Source organism: Miscanthus floridulus, chromosome 3 (genome assembly GCF_019320115.1).
Source record: "Miscanthus floridulus cultivar M001 chromosome 3, ASM1932011v1, whole genome shotgun sequence".
NCBI lineage: Eukaryota > Viridiplantae > Streptophyta > Magnoliopsida > Poales > Poaceae > Miscanthus > Miscanthus floridulus.
The window spans coordinates 29,005,782-29,022,686 of NC_089582.1; positions in this window are offsets into that span (position 1 = coordinate 29,005,782).

A 16,905-nucleotide genomic window follows, 5' to 3' on the forward strand; every position below is an offset into this window, starting at 1 on the left:
CTTCTTCTTCTACAATGGACCTTTCCTTGTTATTGTCAACATAATCAAGCTTCTAGGGGCTGATATAACCTTAGGCAAAGATGCAATTGGGTTTTCCACTATGTCATCCCACGTCAAACCTTCTAGATTATCATCATGATCCACATACACTACAAAGTTCTTGACTTTGTGCACAAGCAGTGAAGCCATAACAAGTGTTTTAGTATATGATTCTATCACCCTAAGGCCATCTGCTAGGGTCAGTGTCGATGCGGGACCCACAGGATACCCCGCAAGGGAGAGAGAAGATCTAGTTCAACTAGGATTCTTTCCATGTAATCTTAGTAGTAGAACTATTAAGTAATCCTACTAGGAAATCTCATTGTAAACCGACTAGGACTCTGGCCTCCTGACTATATAAAGGAGGGCAGGGCTCCTGTCAGAAAAGACAGAACACCGCATATCATAATCAATCTAACGCAAAGGCTAAGGCCGACTGGACGTAAGGTTATTACTCGATCTACGATCGAGGGCCTGAACCAGGATAAATCGGCTGTCTCTTGCGTTAACCATCGAGTTCAGCATACGCCGAAGCCCGAACATACTGCCCCGGGTACCCCCGTGGCAGGCTATCGGTGGTGAAACATCGACAGCTGGCGCGCCAGGTAGGGGCTTTCGGCGACTTCGCATCCGAGAGCTCGATGGACCTCGACAACATAATCTTCCCGACGGGATCAACTTTCATCTTTGGCTCATGGATCTGCGAGGCAGACAACAACGGCAAGCTTTAAAGCCATCTCCTCAAAGATCCAGATCATCTTAAAGAAGTTCCTATTTCAACAACTGCAACGGATCAGCTCACCAGAAGATTCGCGCAGCTCATAGTATCCGATTCAAATCAGATTTCACGACCACTCGTATCCGATTCAAATTCAAGCTCCAAGGCGAAGTTTTATCCGAGTGCTTTCAAGAAACTGAGTTCTTTTTTGGCAAGATTCCAGAGCACAACCCAAAACAACTTGGATTACCCCCAGAGTTCTCTCAAGAAGTCGAGTTCTTTTCCATTTGGGCTCGACAACATGGCAAAATCCTATCAGGGACAGTTCGAAAGATCTTTCAAACCTAGATTCGGGATACCACTGACAGGAGCTCAGAAGGGTCTCGTGCTAACGATAACATCGCAGGACTGTATCATCCACTGGCCGGGTTCCATTCCTGAGGGTAGCGGAACCCAACTAGTCGGCACAACAACAACAGCTATTCTACCTTACCAAGAAGGAGACTCGATCTACGACACCGAGGCATCTACTAAAGTTATCAGCGACTCCGACAGCATGAAAACTAACGCCAATAACAGAATGACTCACGCACGAGAAGTGCTCATGGTTCGACGTCCGCGGTCACCATTAAATCCCCCGGAAGCACCCGATGTCAGATCATCAGATGAATCAGAATCCAACATATCACCCTTCGCCCAGGGCTACGATGGAGAAACCGATAGTCAGAAACAAGCTAGAGAAAGAAAAAACAAGTTGAAGCAAGGGCGCCAACACCGTGCTAGGCAGCGCAGGGAAGCTTGGATCAGATACGAGTCAGAATTGGCTGAGTACGACAAAACAAAATCGCAACGAGAAGTTGAAGGAAGACGCACGGCAAATACGCCTTACGATAAGATTCGAGAAGCATTAGAAGAACTCGGAGCAACTTCACATCCTGGTGAGAAGTATGAACAGCTCCAGGACTTGCTCCGATCGACGATCCCGAGAACGCATGAAGAGAAAGCTCGATCAAGACTACCCGCCAGATCAACAACCCACCGGCAAGAAGATCAAAATCAAAGGAAATCCGCTTTCGAAAGACTTGGGCCGGGTGGAAGCCATGACGGAGGAAGTAGGAAGGAACATAATCAAGGCCACCGATTTGAACAACTAAGGAAGACTAGGAGCAGGGTACCTACCCAGACAACCTCGCAAGATTGTTCCCATCAGAACAACAGTTGGCCAGAAGAAGGTGCCGAATCTGAATTCAAAGAAACCAAGGCACACGACAGGTTCCCCTGTTTCGCGAATAGGCTTGCATTGGTACGATTACCTCACTAATTCAAACCGTCTAACCACTCCAAGTATGATGGCAAAACTGAACCAAGGCAATGGCTCAGAATATATTCACAATCAATTGAACTAGCCGGAGGAGACGACGATATCAAAACCCTTTTCTTTCCCATGGCACTGGAAGCCATGCCCCTCCAATGGTTCGACAAACTGAACCCAGGATCTATCAGAAATTGGGAGGATTTGCAAAGAGCTTTTTGTGAGAATTTCGCAGGAATCATTACACACCCAATCACTCATGCAGAACTAAAAGGACTCAAGCAAAAGGGAGGTGAAAGTCTCAGAAATTACTATCGACGATTCGGCGAACTACGAGCTCAAGTGCATGACATAACCGAACGAGAAGTAATTGAAGCTTTCTCTCACGGAATCATGGCTAGGTGGCAATTTCAAGACTTCTGCAAAGAAAATCCAAGAAACAATGAAGAATTCAGACGTACAGTAGAAAAGATGATTACTGCAGAAGAAAAAATACATCCATCTGTAGCTGAAAAGACGCTTGAGCTCGCCGATGAGGGTAGCTAAAAGCTAACACCCGAAACAAAAAGCAAAATGGCTGAAAACATGCCTGAGCATCCCGGCCGAGAGCAAAATAGCTAAAAAGACGCTTGAGCTCGCCGATGAGGGTAGCTAAAAGCTAACACCCGAGACAAAAAGCAAAATGGCTGAAAACATGCCTGAGCATCCCGGCCGAAAGCAAAATAGCTGAAAAGACGCTTGAGCTCGCCGATGAGGGTAGCTAAAAGCTAACACCCGAAACAAAAAGCAAAATGGCTGAAAACATGCCTGAGCATCCCGGCCGAGAGCAAAATAGCTGAAAAGACGCTTGAGCTCGCCGATGAGGGTAGCTAAAAGCTAACACCCGAGATAAAAAGCAAAATGGCTGAAAACATGCCTGAGCATCCCGGCCGAGAGCAAAATAGCTGAAAAGACGCTTGAGCCCGCCGATGAGGGTAGCTAAAAGCTAACACCCGAGACAAAAAGCAAAATGGCTGAAAACATGCCTGAGCTCCCGGCCGAGAGCAAAATAGCTGAAAAGACGCTTGAGCCCGCCGATGAGGGTAGCTAAAAGCTAACACCTAAAACCAGTCGACCGAAATTTAACTTCAAAAAGACCCTCCAGCTCTTCGTTCCGAAAAGCAAGAGGCTCGGGGGCTACATCCAGGACATCCAGATAGGAATACTTTTTCCTCACTCAAGAAAGCACTCGGATGCCGAAGTTTGTCAAAGCAACTTTCTATGCCGAGTCGTTCTACATAGCGCAGGAGAAAGGTTGTCAGCACAAAGATCTACATCTAACAAAGTCATAGCGTGGACAAAGCACTCGACGGATCACAAAAGAGGAAGAAAAGAAAAGTACTCGACAAATCGAGGGGTCTCGTCAGAATAACGCACAGAGTTGTTTTGCGGAGTAGAGACGGGAACAGGACAAAGTACTCAGCAAGTCGAGTAACTTCAACCGCACCCAGGCAAAGAATACATCAACAAAAATAAAGAACCTTCATTTAAAGAGGAGTGTAATATTACAAGGGGATGCTCAATCGAGTCAGGCGTTGTCATCAGAAAGGGAGATGTCAATATTTAGACTGTCTACAACCCTACTGGCTAGACCTTCGACCTCAGGCTCCATCCTCTCAACGGCGTCAAGGTATTCTTGGCTTTCAGCTTCCTCTGCTATCTTGGATAGAGGCGCCTCTGGAGCAAGGACCCGGACCTAGGCCAGCACATTCTTGGTACATACTTGGGCACACTTCTTCGCGAACTCTTGGAAACGAGTCGGAATCCGGGGAATGAACTGCGCCCAAGATTGCCCGTCATCCGCTGGAGTCCGGAGGACATCGGCTACTGAACGAAAAGATTTCCACAAAACATTCCAATTTTCAGTAGCCGTCGCCAGCTTCCTGGACAAGCCTTCAATAGTTTTTTGGGCCTGCACAAGATCTCTGTCAGCTCCGCGCCTAATCAGCTTAGCAAGGGCGAGTTCTTCCTCAGCATGAGTAATTACCTCCCCAGCTTTATTATGACTAGAACGGACAAGGGCCTTCATTTCATCGATACTCTCCGAGAGCTTCTGCTTCTCAACTCGGAGAGCTAGACAAGACACCCAAGAACAAGTCAGCGGAAAAAGAAGTCAAAATACAAGAAGAAACAGGCAGAACCCGCGGCACCTTTGCATTCATTCTTCGCAGACTCCACCGTAGCATCTCTCTGCTTCTCCGTCTCCACTACCCGGGCGCGAAGGGTCTTCTCCTCCTTTTGGTGCATTTGACGCTCCGTCTCCAACTCAGCCCGGAGGAGGTCAAGATCGGCTTTCAGAGCGTCCACCTCCGAAGACAACTTCCTCTCATTTTAGATGAGAAAAAGAAGCCAGAATGATCACGAGAGAAAGACTGAGCAAAAAGAGGCAAAGAGAAACAAGGTGTAAGAACAGAAGAAAAACAAGCATGCAAAAGAGGAGTGGCAATAAAACCTACCTGGAGCTTTTCACCAAAAGAAGTCGCGAGGGTCGACAAGCTCCCCCAGGCTGCGGTCAGCTCCGATAACCGATGGGTGGCATCGAACTGTTGCACCACGTCACCGGAAAAAGAGGGGCCGCCGGAAGCAAGAGAAGGGGAAGGAGAGGCCGGCTGGGGTGAAGAAGGAACGACCAAAGCAACCTCCAGGGAAGCCGGAGCCAAACCCTCAGAAGGACCTGGCGCGACGGCCACAGTCACCTCCGGAGCGGCCAAATCCGCAACTCCGCCAGGTAGCTCTGAAGCCCCCGCGGCGACTTCATCAACAGAATGTTGTGAGTCCCGAGGCTCGGAACTCGTTGGCACGGCGGGAGGCAGAGAAGAAGTCGATGAAGAAATGAGAGAAGACGAAACACTGAAAAGTGATAAAAGGAAGCACCATTAAGAACCAGAGGAAGGAAGATAAAAGCCAAAAAGATAAAGCTAGAATCTACTCACCCAACCACTTTCTTCTTCGCGAAGCCAAGAGAAGGCCTCGCAGGGGGAACCACGACGGCGAAGACGTCCCCACCACCCGGCGACGGGAGCGGGATAGCCGACAACGGAGCCACGGAAGAAGCCGGGGCTGGAGCCATGGAAGAACTCCGCACCGGAGGAGCAGTAGAGCTCGGGACAGAGGCAACCAAAGAACTTGACACCGAAGCTTCAGAAGAAGTCGGCGCGGGAGCCTCAGAATAACTCACACCCGACCTCCGATTACTTCAAAAAGTTCAAGACTAAAAGTCAAAACGAAGAAGAGAAATTCAATGCAACAAGAATATGAAAAACAACTCACCGCCGCATGATGAGGGGGACTTCACCATCCTCTTCTTCCTCAGCCAAGGAAACCAGAGCACCTGCTGAAAAGAGAATAAAAGTACTCGGATCAAGAGAGAGACATGAAAATAAAGGAACAAAGAGTATTAAATGTGCTCACCTAAGAGCATGCTAGCAACGACTGGAGTACCTGAGGGAGTACTTGGTTTGCGAGGCTTCTTGGAGATAGGCAGGCTAGATGAAGACCCATCCGTTTGCCCCCTCTTCGGGACACTGCGAGGGCCGTGAGGGACTAGACGAGGAACATATTCTTCATATACATCAACAAATCTGGAAGGAAACCCCAGGAAGGGCTGTAAAGGTTTGAGACTTACTAATTGCAGAAGTACCAGCTAGACGATCCCCAGTCTCCGCCACGGTAGGGAGAACATCAAGGGGGATCGGATCGACAAAGTTCCGCCCAAGCTCCTACGAAAAAAGATAAAACACCGAGACAAGGAAAAGCTAAGCAAGAACGGATGCAGCAAGAGTACATAAAGAACTCAAACAAAAAGATAGACAACTCACAGCTGGGGGCGGGTTGATGGCCGAAAACTTAGAGACGGCAGGAGGAATGACGCTCACTCCTTTAAGCATCTTCTGGAGGCGCTCGAGTACCTCCTCACCGGTCAGCTCAAGAGCTAGGGACCATGCATGAAGGATCCTCGGCCCCAGAATACTCAAAGCCGAGATGCTCCCGCTCTTTCAAAGGCTGAACCCGGCGACGAAGGAAGCTTGAAACAATACCAAAGCTGGTCAAACCCTGCTGTTTCAGCATGCTAATCCTATCAAGGAGTGGCTGGATTGCTTGAATCTCAGCAGGTGACTCAAGCTTCTTGTCCCATCGGTCATTCACCACAGGACCAGATCCGGAGTGGACGACAAGGGAAGGGATCAAATTGGCAGCGTAGAACCACTCGGCACGCCAATCTTTGACAGAATCGACCAGGTCATAATCAAAAAACTTAATTTTGAGACCCTGGCGAAACTGAATCCTGCAACCACCGAGGGCGCTGGTTTCTTCACGACGGGGTTGAGGTTTCAGACGAAAGAAAAAGCGAAAAAGAGATAGAGAAGGAGGGATCCCAAGGAAGGCTTCACAAAGGTGAACAAAAACAGAAAGATGGAGAACGGCATTGGGGGTTAGATGGTTCAGACTAACCCCGAAATAACCAAGAAACTGATGAAGGAAGGCGGAAGCAGGAAGACAAAGTCTAGCACGGACAAAGGAAACAAAAAGGACAATCTCACCAGGACCCGGAGCCGGAACCCGATGCTCGCCCGGAACTCTCCATTCAGCGATGACTTTGCTTTGGATCAAGCCGTCGCTAACTGAGCTCGCGCAGCTGGTCTTCGCTTGTTGTTGGAGCCGGCCAAACCTTCTGAGCTGCCCTCATGGCCACGAACTCCTGGTTTTCAATCAAAGAGAGGGATGACTCCTCGTCCACGAAGGTCGCCTAGACTGGCTTGCGGTTTTCTTCTTTCCCATGAACTGGCGGAAGCAAAAAAGGCACTAAGGAAGATGAAGCTAGGATGATGGTGCTCGGGTGATGGCGACAATGACGGCGGCGGATTTCTAAGAGCTAGGGTTTAAAGGCAAGAGCTGGGCAGCAAGGGAAAGGAAGATAAAAGGTCTTTAAATAGATTTTTCAATGATACAAATGGCCCACAAGGCCCGTTAAAACACAATGTGGGAACGCAACGATCCATTTACCGACGCAGCTAAAACGACGGAGGGCACGAATCCACACAACGGTACAAACCAACGGGCAGATTTCAGACTTATCCGTCCAGCGCCACGGCAGGGTTATCAGATTGATACAAGAACAACCCGTCAAACCAAGAAGAAAGAAAGAAGAAAGAAAGGGCTACCTCACGAGGAACAAAAGAACCCGGTTATGTAAGAAAGAACTCGGTAGTCTCATGAACGACAGGGATCACAACAGAAAAGTCAAAGACAACTCAGAAGATAAGATTCGTTACATTACAAGCGACCTCAAAAATAGAAGATTACAAATCTTACAAGACCCAACGAACTCGGCGCCACGAAAAGCAAAGTAGCAAAGAGGAACACGGACATGACTAGGCTCTAGAACGACTACGTGTCCCAAATTGCTACTCGAAAGGACAGGCCGCCATCAGCTACACTGTTTTCTTCAAAGGACGGACGCAGTGCATCCAAGGCGGAAATCGACAGCACGGCAGGGCAACATGGAGCAGAGAAGGCCGGCGGGCATTTGTCTACCCAAGACCGATGTGATGCTGGATATGGTGTTGATCTGCACCGGACAATCTCAAGACAGGCGACGAGGATCAACCCAGAACTGCCGGATGATGGAACGAAGCCCACATCACAAGACTTCCTCCAACTACCACCACGTACATCCTGGCACAATGCTGTCGCGGGATTAGCCTACCTCTAATCCCTATCACAAGACTTCCTCCAGCTACGACAAGACACACAGGAACTACAAAATATGCCCGGGGGCTATTCTACTTCACAAACTACCATGTTCATGACCATCAAGGTTTCAACAGAATGTCCAATGGATGAAAACAAGCACTCCAAGACAGTATTTATTGACCAAAGGATCGGCGCACATGGACTAGGAGTACCAACGAAATAAGCCTAACAAAGGACACAGTGAAAAGACAGGACTCAATAATAGATAACTCAGGCGAGAGGAAGCAGTACTCGAAGACGGGCATATTCGGAAGAATATACCAGCACAGTACAACCCATGAACAAAAGGCATTTACACTCAACCACCACCATACAACTACATCTGACAACAGCAGACCATCAAAGAATACGCCAAGACCTCGCATCCGAGTTCTTCCTGAACAAAACAACACGGATATACGCTCGGAGGCTCGGCCAGCACCATAGCTTAATCAACACTAAGCTAGGGAACCCGGCTTTCATTTCAACTACTCCTGGAGGCTCGGAACTAAAGACAAAGGACCAAGAATACAAGAAACTCAAGACTACAACGACGACGATACATCAAGACTCTTCATCCGACTTCTTTTCTAAAAGAGAAGAACTCGGAGAAAACGCGGGGCTGCGGGATAGACCCAAAAGCACGAGGCTCGGGGGCTACACTCAGTAAGTGCAATTTCACCCAAAAGGAACCCGGACATAAGCTCAGAGGCTGCATGCCGCGAAACTACTCGGATGATGGTTTAATCCAAGACTAAAAGGCCGCTTCGGAAAGATGCCGCGAAACTACTCGGACGATGACATAATCCAAGTCTTGGGGACTACTTCAGAACACAAATTTTCAAACAACATAAAGGATCAAGACCCTCCAACTTTTTGTTCCAAATAGCAAGAGGCTCGGGGGCTACACTCAGTGAGTGCCCTTTTTCTTCGAAAAAGCGCACGTCACCAAAAGACTTCCTCAACGCAGACCATTTCAAGACATTACGACAAAAAGAACCTAGAACGAGCCATATTCGAGTTCTTTTTGATAAAACTTCAACGAACAATCAGAACAACTTCAAGACAAGATCCTCCAGCTCCTTGTTCCAAATAGCAAGAGGCTCGGGGGCTACAACCAGATGGATGTATTTTTTCTTCAGAAAAGCACTCACCACTCAAAGATCCTAAGAAGCGCTACAAGGTTTCACTCCAGAAAGCACTCGGATGACATCTTGTTCCTACTCAACAAGACTTGAAGGAGCAGAGCGAGACTTTCAGAGCTCAACCATGAAGTGCTTGGGGGCTTGTCGATGCAGGACCCACAGGATACCCCGCAAGGGAGAGAGAAGATCTAGTTCAACTAGGATTCTTCCCATGTAATCTTAGTAGTAGAACTATTAAGTAATCCTACTAGAAAATCTCATTGTAAACCGACTAGGACTCTGGCCTCCTGACTATATAAAGGAGGGCAGGGCTCCTGTCAGAAAAGACAGAACACCGCATATCATAATCAATCCAACGCAAAGGCTAAGGCCGACTGGACGTAAGGTTATTACTCGATCTACGATTGAGGGCCTGAACCAGGATAAATCGGCTGTCTCTTGCGTTAACCATCGAGTTCAGCATACGCCGAAGCCCGAACATACTGCCCCGGGTACCCCCGTGGCAGGCTATCGGTGGTGAAACATCGACAGTCAGACTAGGCAGCAACCAGTACATTTTCATTGATGGACTCTTTGGATAGTCCAACTGGTCAACAAAATCTTCTAGCCACAATGGAGACCATGTATCTACTTTGGAGTGATCAAACCAACTGATTTTCTCATCAACATAAGCCTTGCAACCTTGACCAACAAAAAACCAGCCATGATGGAACTCTACAATGAACTCTTCATCATCATCACCTATAGCACGAACCCACAACTAGATCAATAAACCTAGCTAAACAGGCAACAAAAAGGGGGAAAATGCAAATCCAAAACCCTAACCATCAAAAGGTTGTAATCTTAGCACCCATGTTTAAGCACAACCAAAGAACTACGGTGTCGAATATATGAGCCCGGGGTACCTTCACTGCTCATATACCTGATCCATGCCTATCTACCGAGCCAAAGACAATGAGGAATGAAGCCCATGAAGGCTAGGTGAATCCACCAGGTTGGAGATCGAGTCATCCCGAGGATATTCGGTGCCGTCATATATAGGCCATAGGTAGGATCATTATGTGGTGCATTCCATGTAACAAACTAGGAAATCATCTGTTAGCCGATCGGATCTACTATAACTCTACCCCCTGAACTATATAAGGACGGGTAGGGGCCTCCCGATTGGGATCCCATCTTCTACATTCTAGCGCATAGCTAAGAGCAGCAGCCCCTGTTGAAAGCTCTAGTTTGGTTTTGGTAAATTGATGAAACACTAAGTGCTAACCTAGTTTATCAAAGTGATTATAAGATAAGTAGCACTACTCCAAGTGGTGAAGCAACTGAAGATCATGACATGATGATGATAATTCCATGGTGATGATCAAGTGCTTGGACTTGGAAAAGGAGAAAGAAAAAACAAAAGGCTCAAGGCAAAGGTATAAATGGCAGGAGTCATTTTGTTTCGGTGATCAAGACACTTAGAGAGTGTGATCACATTTAGGATCAATAGCCGTACTATTAACAGGGGTGAAACTCATATCGAAATGCGGTTATCGAAGTGCCACTAGATGCTCTAACTCATTGCATATGCATTTAGAATCTAGTAGAGTGCAAACACCCTTGAAAATGTTTGTGAAAATATGCTAACACACATGCACAAAGGTGATATACATTATGTTTAGCACTTGGGAGCAAGGGTAAGAAACTTCACCGGCGAAGTGTCCGCCCGTAGAGTGCAGACAGTCCGACGGTGCCACCAGCGCCCTGTACAGAAAAGATAGATTTTCACAGAGTGCACCGAACGCTGGCCTCAACTGGACCGGAGCGTCCGGTCTGTGGAAGCAGTGAAGACGCTGGCATCAGTCTTCGACCGGATGCTGGGTCACTTAGTGACCAGACGCTGACGGGGTGCATCCGGTCCTACTGACGTGGCAGCGCACAGAAGAGACGTTGAGTGATCGGACACTGGGTGAGTCCGGTCGGGCATGATCGGACGCGTCCGGTAGTGATTTTTCGTGAATGGAACCTTACTAGAAACGACCGGACGCTGAGGTCCTACGTCCGGTCACTTTCAAGCAACGCGTCCGGTCACAACTTAAATGTACTGATGACCGTTAAGATCGGGTGATCAACGATTGAAGCAGGGGCCACGTGGCATGCATCGCGCGACCGGACGCTGGGTCGAGCGTCCGGTCGATCTGACCTGCGCGTCCGGTCTCCCCATTTTTCAGTGGACTGAGGAGCCAATGGCTCTATTTCGTAGGGGCTTCTATTTAAGACCCATGGCTGGCTCAAGCTCACACTCTTGGCCATTTGCATTGACATAGCAACCTTGTGAGCTTAGTCAAAACTCTCCCACTCATCTCCATCATTGATCCATCATCATTGTGAGATTGGGAGAGAATCTAAGTGCATTACTTGAGTGATTGCATCTAGAGGCACTTGGTATTCGTGTTTCACTATAGGGTTCACTTGTTTCTCTTGGTGGTTGCCGCCACCTAGACGACTTGGAGCAGCGAGGATCATTGAGCGAAGGTTGGTGATTGTCTCCGGCTCCGATCGTGGTGATTGTGAGGGGTCTTATGCCTTCCCCGGCGGAGCGCCGAAAGGTAACTCTAGTGGATTGCTCGTGTCATTGAGTTACCTCACTTGTGGATAGGTTCTTGCGGTGTCCAATTGTGTGGACGAGGTTCATGCAACACCTCTTAGCCGCCGAACCACCAAGTGTTGGTCGACACAACGGGGACTAGCGTGCCGGCAAGCACGTGAACCTCAGGAGAAAAATTGGTTGTCTCTTGCCCTTTGGTATTCTCCCGGTGATTGATTTAGTATTCATCTTGTGATTGGTTCACTCCTCTACACAGCGGTATAATCACCCTACTCACTCATTTATATTCTTGCAAACCAGGTGTAGCAAGCTCTTTAGTGTAACTAGAATTGAGAGCTTGCTTTGTAGTTTAAGTTCATCTAGTGGAGCTCTTTAGTGTAGCAAGTGTGAGAGCTCTTAGTGAGTAGTGACATAGCAAATTGTGTGTTTAGTGATCATAGCAACTAGAATTGTTGGATAGGTGGCTTGCAACCCTTGTAGAGCTAGAGCAAGTTTGCATTTCGCTATTTGTTATACTAATCAAATTGCTCTAGTTGATTTGTAGATTTTTAAATATGCTATTCACCCCCCCTCTAGCCATATTAGGACCTTTCACCTATAACCGGGCATACGAATATAGAGAGAAGCTACTTCAAACTAGACGTAGGGCACCACGTGCCTGAACCAGTATAATCCCTATGTCTTGTGTGCTACTCATCTGATTCATCTAACACGAGTAGTTGCTAGGTATTGCCGAAGCTAATTCTTTCGACATACGGCTCCAACCACTAATTGTTGCGAGTAGGTCATGGATGCACTCACCGTATTAGGGCAGGGATTCCCCTCTCTTGCGCTTGGTGGCCACCATCACGTGGATTCTCCGTGGTCTGCACCAGCACCCACTAGTGATGGGTGGGCCACCACCCTACTTCACCAGCGAATCAACGTCGCTCACAGGAGATCACCGCCGCCGCCTGCCACAGCCACCATACCACCTTCGCCTTCCTCCGTCCCGACAAGCATGATGGAGAAGTGTGGGGAGAGTAAATGAAATGAGGGAGAGAAGCCAAGGACCTGAGTGTGCAAAGCTACCAGCCCTCATGTGCTGCTCACGTGTGCTGCAGCTGCCTCCAAAGCTAGGTTATCGCCACTATGGACAGCCACATTATATTAAAAACATAAACGAAGGGGTATGGACTATAGATGCATCACTTAAAAAGTTTATGGACTAAAAATACCACTTTCACAGTTGATGGACCTAAGTGAAACATGGCCAAAAGTTAATGGACCAATGATGCATTTAACTCATCCAACAACTTCTTTAATTTGATCATCAAATATTGTCATCCTCTACTTCGAATTTTTCGCCAGCCAAAAATAGAGAGCGGGATTGACTCTCTAGACTGTGCACAAAATACAACAAAGTTGTTAGACGACAGAAAGATACATAGGATGATTTTTATTGAAATTGTTCCACAGATAATGATTTAGAGAGTGAGTTCGAGAAAGACTCTTGAAGATGCTCTAAGGAGCTTTTGGAGATGCTCCAAGTCATTTTGCAAAGCAATTTTTCTAACATAGCTAAAGCATTTACGCCAAATGTTATAGAAATTGGCTTTTATTTAGTTATTTTGGCTCAAATAGATAGGAAAGGTGGGAAGCTTGGACACTAGGCTCTTTTTAACTGCTTCATTCAAGATGCTTGTAGGCTAAAGTCATTTTCGCTTTGGGCATTTGGGAGGACTTTAGCCTAAAACTCATGAAAAAGCTAGAGCCAGAACCATCCTAGAGGGCCCTTGAACATGCCCTAAAAATATTACATATGACATATACAACTAGCAGTCAATATTGAACATTTTTTTCTTCATCTAGAACATTTTTTCTCTCTTTGTGAAACATTATATCGTTTTCTGCTATAACGTACAGTTGTTCCTAGTTGAGAACAAATATTTTATCACGGTTAAAGGAACAAGTGAACATTGCTTTAGTTTAAAAAATATTCCATTGAGTGAAGGGCGGGTCTGGTGCAAGCGGTAGAGTCTTACCGCCTGTGACCGGAAGGTCCCGGATTCGAGTCGCGGTCTCCTCGCATTGCACACGCGAGGGTAAGGCTTGCCACTAACACCCTTCTCCAGACCTCGCACAGATCAGGAGCTCTCTGCACTGGTACGCCCTTTAGTGAAAAATATTGCTCATGGCTTAAACTATCATTTTAGTCCCTTAAGCAACAGCAAAAAAAAACACTTGGTTGTGATCCGAAAATTTAGTTGTCAGAAGAAATCAAGGTCGGTTGAACCAGGCCTTAAGGAATAATGGGGATGCCATGAATTTTAGAAAAAAAAATATATCAGCATCTATCGGTTTAAATAAATGCATTATCAAGACACATTTTATAAAGAGTTAAATGCATCAGAGATCCATTAACTTATGACGATGTTTCAGTTGGGTCCATCAACTTTCAAAGTGGCTTTTTGGGTCCATAAACTTTGTATACCGTATCACTTAGGTCCATACCTCTCCACGTTAGCTTCTCGTGCTGACGTGGGATGATGACTAGGTTGAAAACAGGCCCGCCGCAGCCCCGCGGGCGCGCGAGCAGAAGCCAACCGGCGCCGGGCGAGGCTAGCGCGGCGGCGCGCTCGGGGCCCGCACCAAGCAGGTCACGGCGGCGCATCTCCAGGCGGCTGCGCTCTCTAGGCGGCTTCCTCCGACGAGAGCTCGAGGCGCCGCCGCCCTTCACCCTCTCCGGCTCCCCCGCGGCGAGGCTTCCCTTGCCCCGACGGCGAGCATGGCCAAGGCGAGCCCCACTGCCCCTCCCTCTCCGGTGAACTCCGCAGCCCCGCCCTCCTTCTCCTCCTCAGATCCGGCCGGCGAGCTCCAGAACGACTCCGTCAGGTTGCCAAGCTCCACACGAGGCGGCCGTCCCTGGCGTTGGTCCACGCGAGGCGCGCCCCCAGGAAGGCATCCCGCGCAGTGTGGCCCGGCCCCAGCTGCAGCGTGAAGTCGTTGCTCTTGGCCGCCGCCGACAGCATGCAGGCGGCGTACCGCTGACGACGCTCGACTCGCAGAGGTGCGCCTCGGACGATATGTTGCCTGATGGCACGCACGTCGGCAAGCAGGGGACACGAGTAGCAGCAGTGGCGCACGGCAAGCCATGGTAGGTCCAGGGTGGGCTCACCACGCCGAGGTTGGCGGCTCTTGGGGCCGGCAAGCCACGGCGGATCCACGGTGGGGCTTGCCATGTCGAGGTTGGCGGCGATGCTTCTCATGCCGATGCAACACAGGTCCACGCGCGACGAACCCCTGCCTCGTCTCCGTCGCCGAGCGTCCTGACGATGTCGTAGGCGCGTCAGCTCGACGTCCCCGGCCCCACGCAGCGCCGCTCGCCAATCACGTCAGCTCGACGTCCTCGGCATCGGCGAGCTTCGCCCCGAACACCGCCGAGTCAACGCCGCTCGCGCGCTGCATCGAAGTCGAAGCCCTTCGACCGGAGGAATGCCACGGACTGGGCGGCGTGGCGGTCGCGATGGATTTCGAAGTCCACCTCCCAGGCGCGGCGGCGAGGACTGTGCGTGTGCTCAGCTTCATGGACGGGCTCTCCTCGTGCTGTGGCTAGGAGCGTGTGATGGTGTTCACCATGAGCAGAGGCAAGGACGCCACGTATGAACCCGGAGCAGGGGCTCGAGCGCATGCGGGCTCGACGGATGCCGCGCCAGAGCCGGACTCGAGCACGAAGGGATGCCCAGGAGGAGGATGCCACGACGACGGCCAGTGCAGGGTGAAGGGATGCACTCGGGCCGGTGGGACGGCTCCAGCGTCGATCGGTACCAGCGCTGCACCAATGGGTTCATCCACGCCCACGTCGCACGCGACGCCCATGACGCCGTCGCGTACGGGTCACATTCGCCTTGCTGTTGCTGTCGGTGGTGGTGGTGGTGGTGGTCTCCTCGTCCGCCGCCGCGGCCCCGGTGGCGTGGTCGTTGACCGTCACCACGGCTACGATGCCCGTGGACTCGAGGATGGAGAGGAGCGGGACGGGAAGGCACTGGACCAGTGTCGCGACGGCGAGCGCGTCGTCCGGGAGCCTAGCCGCGCTCGACGCGAGGCGCGCCACGGAGGTGCCGGCGAGGAGCGCCGTCAGCGCGGGCGCCGCTAGCCAGTAGAGGCGTAGGGTCAGCGGGTGCGCCGCCGTGCGGAACCGCTTCTTGTGCGCAACGACCGCCGCGGCGGCCAGGTGCGCCGCGCACTGCAGCGCCAGGAACACCGCCTCCAGGGCCTCGCCGCCCCTGTTGACCAGGGAAAGGACCAGCAGCACGTCGTAGAACACGGTGAGGACACCAGACGCTTCTGCTCGCGCGCCCACGGGGCTGCGGCTGGCCTGTTTTCAGCCTAGTCATCATGCCACGTCAGCACGAGAAGCTAACGTGGAGAGGTATGGACCTAAGTGATACGGTATACAAAGTTTATGGATCTAAAAAGCCACTTTAGAAGTTGATGGACCCAACTGAAACATCGTCACAAGTTAATGGATCTCTGGTACATTTAACTCTTTTATAAAACTAATTTAATAGTGTATCTGATGCTGCGTTTTCTATAAACTTTATCAAAGTAAAAAAAATAACTTAGGACAAAGCTAAAACGAACCATAATCTAGAACAAAGGGTGTATTAGGTTGAAAATCAGACTTCAAACAATACTTAGACTGACTCCAACAGCAGACGCATAACGTGACCCAAACCTAAAAATGCGTTGTATACCGTGTTTTTGCGGGACAAAACGCGCTCCAACGGAGGAGGCAAACCGATGACCCATTTTGCGTCGGAGCTGAGGCAGAACCCAAAAATGCGTCTTCGCTCGCTCCTTCTGCGTCTCCACGCAGGGCCCACCACAGGAAGCGGACGACCGGAGCCCGAGATCCGCAACCTCGACGCCGGCGTCGCGCTCCTCCACGCCGGAGCCGCCGGAGAAGAGCAGCGCGAGGGGCGGGGAGAGCACGAGCGTGTGGGCCAGGGAGGGGAGCACACGCACGGCGGGCGCAGGGGCGAGACGAAGCTGCAGGCACAAGCTATCAGGCGGAGGTGCAGCGGCGGCGGTGAATTTCACCGGCGGGTTGAGTCGGCCGGTGGCAAACAGGAAGGGGAAAAGAGGAAGAACGCCGGCAGCTTGGGCTTTTAACGGCGAGGACGAAGCGGGAGGAGTCGCCAGCTCCGTGCGAGGCGGGTCCACGGCGGTGCGCGCGCGGCCGGCGAGGAGCGGCCCGATGCGGTGAGGCGGGCGGCGCTCGCTTCGCGTTTGCGTCGCTCGTTGGAGAAGTGGATTTTTTAGGTCCGTAACCTTTAGCTGTGGGCGA